Genomic DNA, 13,070 nt, shown 5'->3' with positions numbered 1-13,070 from the left:
CCATCTTTTAGATTTTGATATATTGTCACTTTCAGGCCGGTCCATCAAAAGTTCATCACATGTTACGGAATTCCCGGCACTCCGTCCTTAGATCTGTTGTTTTATTTTTTTATTTATATAACTATAAAAAATTGTGGAATGTTGGCTGGCAAACACTTAACCTGAGAGGGAAATTGATAGACTGCGATGCCTGAATGCAGGTAGGCAGGCAGCTTGTAGACAGCTCTGTCTAGCACGTAGACGTCAGTCTGAGATGCCTGCCGATTGCAGGAAGGCACGATGTTAACGGGACGAGAAGTCTGTTGACTGGAAATAGCTCGACCAGGCCCGAAGTAGACAGGCCGCGATGCCTGCCGAATGCAGGCAGGCCAACAGCTTGTAGACCGCTCGGTCTGGCACGAAGATGCCTGCCGATTGCAGGCAGGCACGATGCTCACGGGACGACACGCTTGCCGATTGCAGGCAAGCAAATAGCTCGACCAGGCCCGAAGTAGACAGGCTGCGATGCCTGCCGAATGCAGGCAGGCAAGCAGCTTGTAGACAGCTCGGTCAGGGCACGTAGACGTCAGTCTGAGATGCCTGCCGATTGCAGGCCGGCACGATGTTAACTGGTCGAGAAGTCTGTTGACTGCAAATAGCTCGACCAGGCCCGAAGTCGACAGGCCGCGATACCAGCCGAATGCAGGCAGGCCAACAGCTTGTAGACCGCTCGGTCTGGCACGAAGATGCCTGCCGATTGCAGGCAGGCACGATGTTAACGGGACGACACGCTTGCCGATTGCAGGCAAGCAAATAGCTCGACCAGGCCCGAAGTAGACAGGCCGCGATGCCTGCCGAATGCAGGCAGGCAAGCAGCTTGTAGACAGCTCGGTCAGGGCACGTAGACGTCAGTCTGAGATGCCTGCCGATTGCAGGCCGGCACGATGTTAACTGGTCGAGAAGTCTGTTGACTGCAAATAGCTCGACCAGGCCCGAAGTCGACAGGCCGCGATACCAGCCGAATGCAGGCAGGCCAACAGCTTGTAGACCGCTCGGTCTGGCACGAAGATGCCTGCCGATTGCAGGCAGGCACGATGTTAACGGGACGACACGCTTGCCGATTGCAGGCAAGCAAATAGCTCGACCAGGCCCGAAGTAGACAGGCCGCGATGCCTGCCGAATGCAGGCAGGCAAGCAGCTTGTAGACAGCTCGGTCAGGGCACGTAGACGTCAGTCTGAGATGCCTGCCGATTGCAGGCAGGCACGATGTTAACTGGTCGAGAAGTCTGTTGTCTGCAAATAGCTCGACCAGGCCCGAAGTCGACAGGCCGCGATGCCTGCCGAATGCAGGCAGGCCAACAGCTTGTAGACCGCTCAGTCTGGCACGAAGATGCCTGCCGATTGCAGGCAGGCACGATGTTTACGGGACGACACGCTTGCCGATTGTAGGCAAGCAAATAGCTCGACCAGGCCCGAAGTCGACAGGCCGCGATGCCTGCCGAACGCAGGCAGGCAAGCAGCTTGTGGACAGCTCAGTCTGGGCACGTAGACGTCAGTCTGAGATGCCTGCCAATTGCAGCCAGGCACGATGTTAACGGGACGTCATGCTTGCCGATTGCAGGCAAGCAAGATGTTGACTGGGCGAGAAACCGTTGACTGCAGGCAGGCAAATAGCTCGACCAGGCACGAAGTTGACAGGCCGCGATGCCTGCCGAATGTAGGCAGGCTAGCAGCTTGTAGACAGCTCGGTCTGGGCACGTAGACGTCAGTCTGAGATGTTTGCCGATTGCAGGCAGGCACGATGTTAACCGGACGAGAAACCGTCGACTGCAGGCAGGCAAATAGCTCGACCAGGCACGAAGTTGACAGGCCGCGCTGCCTGCCGAATGTAGGCAGGCAAGCAGCTTGTAGACAGCTCGGTCTGGCACGAAGATGCCTGCCGATTGCAGGCAGGCACGATGTTAACGGGACGTCACGCTTGCCAATTGCAGGCAAGCACGATGTTAACTGGGCGATGGGACGAGAAGTCTGTCGACTGCAGGCAGGCAAATAGCTCGAACAGGCCCGAAGTCGACAAGCCACGATGCCTGTAGAATGTAGGCAGGCAAGCAGTTTGTAGACAGCTCAGTCTGGGCACGTAGACGTCAGTCGTGCCTGCCTGCCGGTTGCAGGCAGGCACGATGTTCACGGGACGACACGCTTGCAGGTTGCAGGCAAGCACGATGTTAACGGGACGTCATGCTTGCCGATTGCAGGCAAGCAAGATGTTGACTGGGCGAGAAACCGTTGACTGCAGGCAGGCAAATAGCTCGACCAGGCACGAAGTTGACAGGCCGCGGGATTGCAGGCAGGCACGATGTTAACTGGTCGAGAAGTCTGTTGTCTGCAAATAGCTCGACCAGGCCCGAAGTCGACAGGCCGCGATGCCTGCCGAATGCAGGCAGGCCAACAGCTTGTAGACCGCTCAGTCTGGCACGAAGATGCCTGCCGATTGCAGGCAGGCACGATGTTTACGGGACGACACGCTTGTCGATTGCAGGCAAGCAAATAGCTCGACCAGGCCCGAAGTCGACAGGCCGCGATGCCTGCCGAACGCAGGCAGGCAAGCAGCTTGTGGACAGCTCATTCTGGGCACGTAGACGTCAGTCTGAGATGCCTGCCAATTGCAGCCAGGCACGATGTTAACCGGACGAGAAACCGTCGACTGCAGGCAGGCAAATAGCTCGACCAGGCACGAAGTTGACAGGCCGCGCTGCCTGCCGAATGTAGGCAGGCAAGCAGCTTGTAGACAGCTCGGTCTGGCACGAAGATGCCTGCCGATTGCAGGCAGGCACGATGTTAACGGGACGTCACGCTTGCCAATTGCAGGCAAGCACGATGTTAACTGGGCGATGGGACGAGAAGTCTGTCGACTGCAGGCAGGCAAATAGCTCGAACAGGCCCGAAGTCGACAAGCCACGATGCCTGTAGAATGTAGGCAGGCAAGCAGTTTGTAGACAGCTCAGTCTGGGCACGTAGACGTCAGTCGTGCCTGCCTGCCGGTTGCAGGCAGGCACGATGTTCACGGGACGACACGCTTGCAGGTTGCAGGCAAGCACGATGTTAACGGGGCGACGGGACGAGAAGTCTGTCGACTGCAGGCAGGCAAATAGCTCGACCAGGCACGAAGTTGACAGGCCGCGATGCCTGCCGAATGTAGGCAGGCAAGCAGTCAGAGATGCCTGCCAATTGCATCCAGGCACGATGTTAACGGGACTTCACGCTTGCCGATTGCAGGCAAGCACGATGTTAACTGGGCGATGGGACGAGAAGTTTGTCGACTGCAGGCAGGCAAATAGACGGACCAGGCCCGAAGTCGACAGGCCGCGATGCCTGCCGAATGTAGGCAAGCAAGCAGCTTGCAGACAGCTCGGTCTGGGCACGTAGACGTCAGTCTGAGATGCCTGCCGTTTGCAGGCAGGCACGATGTTAATGGGACGAGAAGTCTGTTGACTGGAAATAGCTCGACCAGGCCCGAAATCGACAGGCCGCGATACCTGCCGAATGCAGGCAGGCAAGCAGCTTGTGGACAGCTCAGTCTGGGCACGTAGACGTCAGTCTGAGATGCCTGCAGATTGCAGCCAGGCACGATGTTAACGGGACGTCACGCTTGCCGATTGCAGGCAAGCACGATGTTAAAGGGACGAGATGCCTGCCGAATGCAGGCAGGCAAGCAGCTCGAGCTCGGTCTCGCACGAAGATGTCAGGCTGATATAGATGCCTGTCGATTGCAGGCAGGCACGATGTTCACGGGACGACACGCTTGCAGGTTGCAGGCAAGCACGATGTTAACGGGGCGATGGGACGAGAAGTCTGTCGACTGCAGGCAGGCAAATAGCTCGACCAGGCCCGAAGTCGACAGGCCGCGATGCCTGCCGAATGTAGGCAGGCAAGCAGTTTGTAGACAGTTCAGTCTGGGCACGCAGACGTCAGTCTAAAATGCCTGCCGATTGTAGGCAGGCACGATGTTAACGGGACGAGAAACCGTCGACTGCAGGCAGGCAAATAGCTCGACCAGGCACGAAGTTGACAGGCCGCGATGCCTGCCAAATGCAGGCAGGCAAGCAGCTTGTGGATAGCTCAGTCTGGGCACGTAGACGTCAGTCTGAGATGCCTGCCGATTGCAGCCAGGCACGATGTTAACGGGACGTCACACTTGCAGATTGCAGGCAAGCACGATTTTAATTAGGCGAGATGCCTGCCGAATGCAGGCAGGCAAGCAGCTCGGTCTGGCACGAAGATGTCAGGCTGATATAGATGCCTGCCGGTTGCAGGCAGGCACGATGTTCACGGGACGACACGCTTGCCGATTGCAGGCAGGCACGATGTTAACGGGACGAGTCAACAGACTGCAAATAGCTCGACCAGGCACGAAGTCGACAGGCCGCGATGCCTGCCGAATGCAGGCAGGCAAGCAGCTTGTAGACAGCTCGGTCTGGGCACGTAGACGTCAGTCTGAGATGCCTGCCGATTGCAGGCAGGCACGATGTTAACGGGACGAGAAGTCTGTTGACTGCAAATAGCTCGACCAGGCACGATGTCGACAGGCCGCGATGCCTGCTGAATGCAGGCAGGCAAGCAGCTTGTAGACAGCTCAGTCTGGGCACGTAGACGTCAGTCTGAGAGGCCTGCCGATTGCAGGCAGTCACGATAATAAAGGGACGAGACGCCTTCCGATTGCAGGCAAGCACGATGTTAACAGGGCGATGGGACGGGAAGTCCGTAGACTGGAGGCAGGCACTGGTGGTGGTGTCGCGATACTGGAGACTTGCAGGTGGCTCCCCCAGGCAGGAGCAGATGGAGTCACCGTACACTGGCGACTGGCAGATGGCACGCAGCTCGAGCAGGCAGGAAAACCAGAGGTCGCGGCAAACTTCAGACTGGCCAGAGGCTCGCACAGGCGTGTAGAACTTGAAGAGGTTGCAAACTCAAACAGGGCAGGGATCAGAGCGGGTTATAAGTCGTCCAGGCCACAAAGCCTGCATAGGACTAGCAGGAATCTATCCTAGTACGATGTTTTCAGGATAGCACGCAGTCAGGATCGGCAGTCATGCCGCCATTCTCGGTGTCGTCAGTTGCCTGAGCCTGCAAATTACTGACAGGCATTTTCCCTATCAAGGTATAAAGGCTGTGATGGACCTGCGGTAAGGGTCCTCCAAGCTCTATGAAGACTGCAGAATGTGTGCAAACGGTTAGCAGGCAGCTCTTCCAGCTTATATATTGGCACGGCGAAATGCATATAGAGAATGCCAAGCTGCTTACTCGATGTCGTTCTGGTTTGAAGACGCTTAGGATGGCCAGCAGTAAACTCGCTGGAGCTCGAAGTACTCAGGATGGGTGCGTCAGGCAGGATGGAAACTTGTGCCCCTAGGCACTGAGCAGGCAGCATGTTACTAAATTTACGGTCCTCTCGGCTGTTTGATATACAGTACCTACTGCAAAGATTTAAGGTAGCCTGACATAAGGCAAGCAGCCTATACACAAATTCAGAAGTGCAAAAGCCTCTGCAGAAAACATTGAGTTTTAAAGTACAGCTCTTAAACTTATCTTGATTAAATAGACAGCACATTTAAGTATTAAGATCGCTATTTAAAAATCTTCTAATTTTAAAGTCTTGGTAAATAAGTCTGTGATAGTACTGCTTATATTGATAGGACTAAAAATGCCATCCAATCACATTAACATCACATTGGTAGCAATTTAAAAGGATGGTGTACCTACTACATTTAGAGTTATAAATTAATACAGGAATAATGTGACATAGAAGTGTCCTGTCCTAAGCTGTTATATAAATACCTTATAATAATTCAGATGTTGCACCCACGCCAGTTTTTTCATAAAATTTCATATTTATTACCCTCAATTGAACTTTTGCGTTCGCGTCTTTTTTAGTTTCCCTTACGATTCAGACTTATTTGTGCTTATAGGTGCTGACTATTCATAGTCAACAATATTCGGCCCCTACCATATAGGCTTGTTATTTCAACGCTATTGTATTCAGAATATTTCGGGCAATGTCACTTTCTTCGCTCATCTTCAATAGTGTACAAATATCTCAGACCATAGCAGTTTCATGCCCATTTCCGATAAAGAACACGGGATCTCGTACAAGCATACTTCCGTGAAGTAACATAACAGCGTCGCTTGATCATTGCGTTCAGGTACTTCTATGAGACCTATACAGAAGGAGATTCGCAAGCAGGCGACTAGCTATGCATTCACACAGAAGTACATACTACACACAAACATAAAAAACCAAATTCTGCAGCGTAAAATCAAAGTAGCTAATGCAAGGTTAGAACTTAACATCGAGCATACGAAAGACAATTTGATAAGGTTTGAAAAAATCTTCTAACTACTTAAATACAGACCCGCGAATATATTCAGATCGTAAATCATACCAGAGTTAATCATGACGTTATGATTTCTTTATATAATTTTGCGAAGCTATTAAGATTGTGCAATTGCTTAAATTACACATTCGCAAAAGTTTACTCCATCTATATAAATATGTATTTAAATGATTCTGTTAACTTTTACATTATCGCTGTGTAAATCCTAAAAATGTATGTCATGAATAAAATATACATTTTAATCCATTTCATCAAGGCCTATAGTAATATATGCAGTATTTACTTGGGCTCATTTAGGAGGGCCGCTTTGCAACACTTTGCATCTAGGATTCTTGCAAAGTTTGGTGGCGCGAGTTTTCCCTAATGCGTGCAAGCATTGAGTAATTTTGATGCGATCTGCAATCGAAAGAATTCTCATTGGCAAAAACTCTTTTGTTATTGGCTACAATCGACAATTGTAACATGTGGTGTCATAATTGCCAATAATAATAATTGTGAGTGTAACAAATACGTAAAATCATCATATTTATTACTAAGACGTTACAGGGCAGGGTCTAACCTCACAATGAAGAAGGTTTAGGCCGTAGGACTCACCAAGCAGGCCAAGAGCGGATTGTTAGACTTCACACACCTTAGAAAATATTATGGCGAACTATACCTAAACCCATGTCGGTTTTCTCATGATGTTTTCCTTCACCGTTAAAGCAAGTGATATTTTAAATTAATTTTAAAAACCTACGTAACTCCGCAAAGAATAGGAGTTTTGAAATAGATACGCGATAAGTTAAAAGTGAGATAGGTGAATCACAAATCGTCGTTGCTATTTTTAAGACTTCACGTATAACTTTTGGTAAAAATTTCAGTATTCTCTTCTAAATTTACCATCTATTGCAAAAACTAACGTACTTAGGTGTATTACGTCACAATTAAAATTTTTATACTGACTAAATAAAACATTTTACATAATGTAAAATGAAAATTATTTGTATCAGTAGACACTTCAAAATTAGTGTCAAAAGACAAAAGCAAGTTTAGAATTTAGAAACATTTAGAAAATTGGACGTAGTTAATCAAAAAGGATGCAACGTATATTGAAGTATTCTCGGGTTATTAAGAGCTCTACAAATAACTGTGGCATAACGTTGCAATCATTTTTACACACTGGACATTTAAAGATTATGTCGGAAAGTTCAAAACTGTTGCAACGTTTTGCCACATGTATTTGTTGGGATCTAAACGTATGAAAACTAACCACTTCAACGTGAGTCGAATCGTTTTTGTTTGTAGTTTGTAGGTACTCTATTGGTAAACTTATATATTTTACGTAATTGATATGAGGTTATTCATGAGAGATCGTCTATTAACGACAATATGCATTTAACGGTCTTATTTTAACAACCTCAAAAATCTTAAGTATAATTTTTTATTTTGTTAACGTACCTTAAAATTTAGTAGACTTTTCATCATCTCTGCAGTGGTTTTTTAATATCATAAGATCAGCTGGATGGTGTAGAAAAATCCCTCTGAGAATTAGTCATAGATTTTGACTAAGAATAGATTTTTTTTCAGCACATCCCAACTTTAGGACCTTTATATCCTAAGTTATTTTCATCGTAGCTTTGGCATTTGAGTGAACATGGAGTGTGGTTGATGAATTTGATGAGGCTTTAATATCAACTTCGATACAATTCGGTGAATTTTCAAGGATCATAATAATAATGGTCATTCTTATACATGTTGTTGTTGATGTAATAGATGGAAGTTATATCTATAGTATATAATAGGTAGTAATAAAACATATCTCGTCCTCAAACATATGCAGTCGTATATCTAAAAAATTAAAAAAAAAACGATAATTTATGAAGATCAGTTTCAGAAGATCTTACTTCTAATAGAAGATTCAATAGGTTAATTTATTTACAGGCAAATTTCAAAAATATGCATTTAGAACTTTTTATAATAATTGAGTTTTCTAGGGTTATTAAATAAAAAAAAAAACCAATTACCTTTTAAGTTTCCTTCGATAGTTTTACTTTGAAAATATTATTTTTGTCCGATCTACCTCAAATTTTTGATATTTTGATTGATAGGCTTAGGAAAATATTATTATTTATTTTATATTTTATCAACGTTTTTACTATGTTATTGTATGTTGCTTCTGATTAATTTGGCGCCGGGAATGTGAATTTATAATTTTAAAGTAGAATCCCTAAGTAATTATAGCAGATTCCTGTCATTAATTAGTAATATTTATTAAAACTCCGGAAATTGCCGAGCTACTTGCTCTGGATTTAATTAATAACGAGATTTCCTGATGATCGTTGAAAAGATATGTGGCTGCATTCAATATTGGCTCGCCTCCATAAGAAGCATCTCTTAAAGGAGTTAATATAATATTATCTGCCTAGTCATTTTCGTTCATTTTCTGTCTTTATTTCTTCGTAATTAATTATGTATTTCATTACTTTTTATTTTCCTGCTTGCATTTATATCTGGAAACCTGATTTTAATATCTAGGCTACCCTGATCTTAGTTATACTGTTTAGTTAGGTAAATCGAGTTGGACCTACATTGATAAAATATCTTAATGAAAAGTTTCTTTTGTAATTTTTTCTTCAAAGTTATTTGATGATTTAATTTAAAGATTTTTAACTTTTAACTTCAATTGACTGTATTCATTTTCATATCAGGTAAGGCACTTACCTCCCATCAAGACCCTCAAGTTTATTCATTCATTTTACCTTAAAACTTGGGCGTTGGGAGATCTTGTGTGAAGAACATTCGAAAGTCTACACCGGATTTTAGATTCCGAATAATTTCACGATCCGTTCTAATTGTCTGCGAGGTTAAGCGATTGTTCAAACTTGTATTGGGGCTTTGTGGCAACGCTTCTTCTTGAAGGTTTCCACTTAAGAGTGTTTTCACCGTGATATCAACAACTGTGAAATGTACATAGGTAATATTAATAAATATCAATTAATATCTACATATATTCAATCATAGTGATCGCATATAATTTCGTCGCAGCTCCCACTTACCACAGTTCAAAGATGATCACGTTTCCGGAGCCTACATAATCAGATAAGTTTCCTAATTCAGACAGTATTGCAGTCTGTTTATGGTTTTGATGTTGCAACAGAATTTTAATTGCTAATTGGTACACAAATCATCCTTTGTTCAGAGTGCAGAGTATTATAAAAATTAATATGTCCTTTGTTCGCGCTACATTTTCCAGATTCAAATATGTCACCTTGCTTCATTATTAATTGCTTTCAATAGAATAAATGTGCAGGTACAGCAGAGTTCCCATTATTATTGTCTTTATACTCAATGTTTCGCTACATATTGTGAAAGGAGAACCGTTGGTTACGTCATAGGTACGTTTTGCAAGTATTTTGTGAGCAGTTTCCATGACATCATTATGTAACTTTTAATCCATACATTCGCATGTGACCGGTAAGGTAACAATCGAACATCACGCTTTGTTGTAACTTGAGAGTAGATTTTAAACCTTCAAATCCACTTCGATTAGGTCGGGCAACTACTGGGAAGTTTTCTTAGGGTCCTCGTCTACCAAGATACGCACTCTGGTACTGGTTCCAATATTTGGAGTCGATTTAGTTGGCCAGCATTATGCTCTATTTGTTACGATGGTCAGCAAAGCCGTCACGCGCAGTGCACCGGCTTTGTATACCTGAACATATTAAAAGAGAAACAAAGGCGAATTCACGCCCACTAACAAAGAACATGCAATACTTCTAATACCAAGTCATTTAGCATTCTATAAAGACACGAATTGAGCTAAGTTACAGCAAAATACCTTTGTCCTTCCATTGATCTGTCGGTTTGTTTAATATAGGTACTTAAATTGTAAGCGCTTAACGAAGTGTGTATTCTAGGTAACATCGACCTCGCAACCAATTGCAGCCTCCATTGTGATTATATGAATAAAATTGCAAAATATATAAGTGATAGAACATGTGGGTTAAGTCATAGTAGGTTTTTAGAACACCTCATGTTAAAAAATCTGAAATTTCAACTTTCAAACGATTAATCGCCCTACCCTGCTAAGCAGGTGAAATCACAACAGTCAAAGATCAAAGTACAGCTTATGTTAAATAGAAAAAATTGAGTAGTCCTCTGCGAACTTTTGTGTAGACTTTTATTATAGTTAAAGCAAGATTTAGGAATCTACGAATTTATGCGTAGATTTCTAGAGTGGTCAACGTTTGTCGTTTTAGAAATCGGTTCAGTGGTATTCTAAAATTTAGTGATCAAATCGTCGGAATCATCAGTTACCACTTGACCACTTACCTGCCTCGCGTCAGTCAGGTTGGTTTAAATTAAAACTCGTTCTAGACGCCCGGACAACACGTTTTACTTTGTGCCCGGATCTTCGTCTCATTTGTGATGTCCCTAAATATTTGAAGACACTTTGGGTTTAATGCGCCATAGGGGTGTCGGTGACAGCTTTATAAAGCCATAGGTCAGCCTTCTCGAAGGTTCCACCTTAGAACTTTATCGATCTCGTTTATTCACCATCACTGCACCCAGTAGATAGCTGTGAAGTTTACATCTCTGATTACATTTATGTTTACTTTAAAGTTGTTATTGAGAACTACTTAGAAATTCTCAACTGGTAAGAAACTCATAAGTTTGTAATTGCGTATCTTAAGTTTTAAAGAATCATTTTAAAGAGTTATATCTCCCCTTCAATTTCTCATAGGTATCATAATTATAAGAGTATGTGATCATTTCAATAGATAAAAGATAAGTTATATTCGTATACTGACTAGTAACGTTTCCATCCGATATGCTTCCAGATCAGAATCAGCCCACGCATCATATTTCCTAGAGTTCGAAGATATTTCCTAAATTTTCAAGATTAGTAATAAATTCCTAGTATTATGAGGCTATTTTTTTACCTATTTAGGCTAGAGGCGGCGTTCGTCATAAATGTTGCTTTGTTCTTCGGCAGGATGATATAGTTTTAACTTCGCTGCGTGTGCCTGTTCCAAGGTTCATGTCATAGTACGAGGCCTGTTTAAATTCAATGTTATTGCACAACATTGCCCTTCATTTTATTTACAAGTAACGACAATTTATATCTTAACGGGCAACAATAATAAGGTCATAGATGACTAACTCAACAACAGATAATAATGTGAATGTTTTGCATTATTGCCCTTTGTCCTTCCAACACTGTATTCACAGTGCAAAATGTATGCTAAGGGCAATAATGAAATCATAGCTTATTCTGTATAGCAGTTGACTCACCGACGCAAAACTGTGTGAACAAACCACCTATGCATGAACCGGAACGGCCAAGACACGCCATTCATCACGGAAGAGTTGTCAGCCAGCACACAGGCCCAAACCTGCTGGGCGACCGAGCGGTGTAGACTCCAGGCGAGTTAGCGGAGTCGGGAATCCGTGCTGACTCACATCAGCGATTTAGACAGAGGATCTGAGGCTCGAAAAGAACAACAAACATGCCAAATGCCCGCGTGGGGCGCAATATTGGTTATAGGTTATGAAATTATGACGCAACAGCCTAACGTTTACCTAATGTGGGCTGATACCGGATTGGAAGCGTAAGTCGCAGTTATTTCGGTGCACGGCCGCATTGCCGGAGCTGAATTGGCAGTCTCGCAAACCAGGAACCGTAGAATCGTCGCAGGCAGCTCTCCTCGAACACGTCACGCCGTCGGCTACGTAGATCTTCATGAAGTCGGTGGTGACTCATGGAATAATACATCGGCGGGTGAAATTCCAATAAACAAAAAAAGTAAAGAGATTTGAAATAAAATCAGCAAATGCAATTCTTTTTAAAATTCATTTTATTATCATACTTAAACATATGTTACAATTTCTTATTCAATATGAATAAAACTTTAATTCCAATAAACTATCTCTCAATAGAAAACTGAAATATTAACTAACAGTGAACACATCAAAATAAAATTAAACTAAATAAATGCATGATACCGTTACAAACCCATTGTTGCTAGCAGCGTCGCCTCGGACAGCCAACATGGCGGCCGTCTGTCGCAGACCCACGCGAAACGCAATGGGACTGTAATTTAGAAAACATCCTACATATATCACAGATTCAAATACAGTTTTTACATTACCTAGTTGTTTTATCCTATTTAACTAACACACATTGGTTGGTTCAGTAAAGGTTTGACATTGTCTAATTCTTTGAAAAAATTGTCTAGGCCACTGAGATCATTCTTCCATAAGTTATCGATTGTTTCGCGCTGCTGCTTGGTGACCTCCTCTTCTTTACTATTTAATCCGAGATCAGCTTGCATTTGAGCCCACCTTCTAGCACGTTCTCTTTGTTTAGAAAGGAGTTCGCCCTCCGCACGTGATAGGGAGTTGCTCAAGATGGCGATGATTCTCAAGTCACGCTTTCTCTTTGTCTTAGCATTTAATGACTTACATTTAACTTTGCGGACCCAATTGGATAGAGATTCACTTTTGCTTTCACAAAAATCGACAACTGACTTCTCATGTGCACTGTAGCCCATTTTAAATAATAAGGGTTTTAGATATTGCGAGTTGAGACAATATTACAGACCTGTGACAGACCAGGCACAATAGAACTTTGTAGAACTTCTAGCACATCACATCACAGACGTCCGCACTGCACCAAGATGACGAATCGATTAAGCTGCGCGGTTGACGTCAGCC

The 13,070-nt window shown here is 44.3% G+C and overlaps 1 long non-coding RNA gene across 3 annotated transcripts; it reads right to left on the bottom strand.

Annotated features, from left to right (window-relative positions):
- Window positions 1-5,717: 5,717 nt before the first annotated feature.
- On the bottom strand, window positions 5,718-13,070 carry LOC120632309. Of its 3 annotated transcripts, none has more exons than XR_005659076.1 (6): window positions 12,958-13,070; window positions 9,410-12,447; window positions 8,378-9,310; window positions 7,812-8,201; window positions 6,655-6,767; window positions 5,718-6,576 (listed from the first exon to the last, which is right to left on the bottom strand). It is a non-coding gene; the product is annotated as an uncharacterized LOC120632309 (long non-coding RNA). The 3 variants fall into 3 exon arrangements; XR_005659077.1 differs by having other exon boundaries at window positions 5,719-6,767; window positions 9,410-10,932; window positions 11,297-12,447; XR_005659075.1 differs by having other exon boundaries at window positions 5,718-6,767.

The sequence above is a fragment of the Pararge aegeria genome, chromosome 19 (genome assembly GCF_905163445.1).
Source record: "Pararge aegeria chromosome 19, ilParAegt1.1, whole genome shotgun sequence".
In the NCBI taxonomy this organism is placed as follows: Eukaryota; Metazoa; Arthropoda; class Insecta; order Lepidoptera; family Nymphalidae; genus Pararge; species Pararge aegeria.
The sequence above is the reverse complement of the archived record's forward strand: the minus strand, read 5'-3'. Positions and strand labels throughout refer to the sequence as shown.